Genomic DNA, 656 nt, shown 5'->3' on the forward strand with positions numbered 1-656 from the left:
ACATCGCACAGACGTCCCCGCGACGTACCTGTGCTATCTGGGAACGTTATGTGTTTGAACCAAGGGCGTCATGCACTATTTTTGAGGGGGCACTAGTCAAAAACTCCCATTATAATCACTGAAGCTGTTTACACAGTGAAATGCATATCTTACATCGTATGCACATCTGCACTTCGTTGTTTCTGATAGAGTTAACGTTAATTCTAGATCTGAATTCAGTCGGTGACGCACGCAGTGAACAAAACTCGGTGTTTCAGCGATGACTCATCTGATTTGAATTTAGCAGCTAGTGTTGTATCAAATATAAAAAATATTATTCGGCTATTTTTGAACAGCCTCCTCAGCCCAGAATCATAAACATGAAATACTACCACCGTGCTGTTCTTAAAGGGGTCATATGATGCGATTTCAATTTTTCCTTTCTCTCTGGAGTGTTACAAGCTCTTGGTGCATAAAGAAGATCTGTAAAGTTGCAAAGACTAAAGTCTCAAATCCAAAGAGATATTCGTTATAAAAGTTCAGAGTCAGCCACACCTACCTAAAACGGCTCGTTCTAACACGCCCCCACATATCTACGTCACTATGTGGGAAGATTTGCATAACGCCACCCAAATGTTCACGCAAAGAAAGAAGGCGTAACTTTTATTCTCGCTGTA

This window comes from Sinocyclocheilus anshuiensis, unplaced genomic scaffold (assembly GCF_001515605.1).
Source record: "Sinocyclocheilus anshuiensis isolate Anshui unplaced genomic scaffold, SAMN03320099.WGS_v1.1 scaffold1696, whole genome shotgun sequence".
Classification (NCBI taxonomy): domain Eukaryota; kingdom Metazoa; phylum Chordata; class Actinopteri; order Cypriniformes; family Cyprinidae; genus Sinocyclocheilus; species Sinocyclocheilus anshuiensis.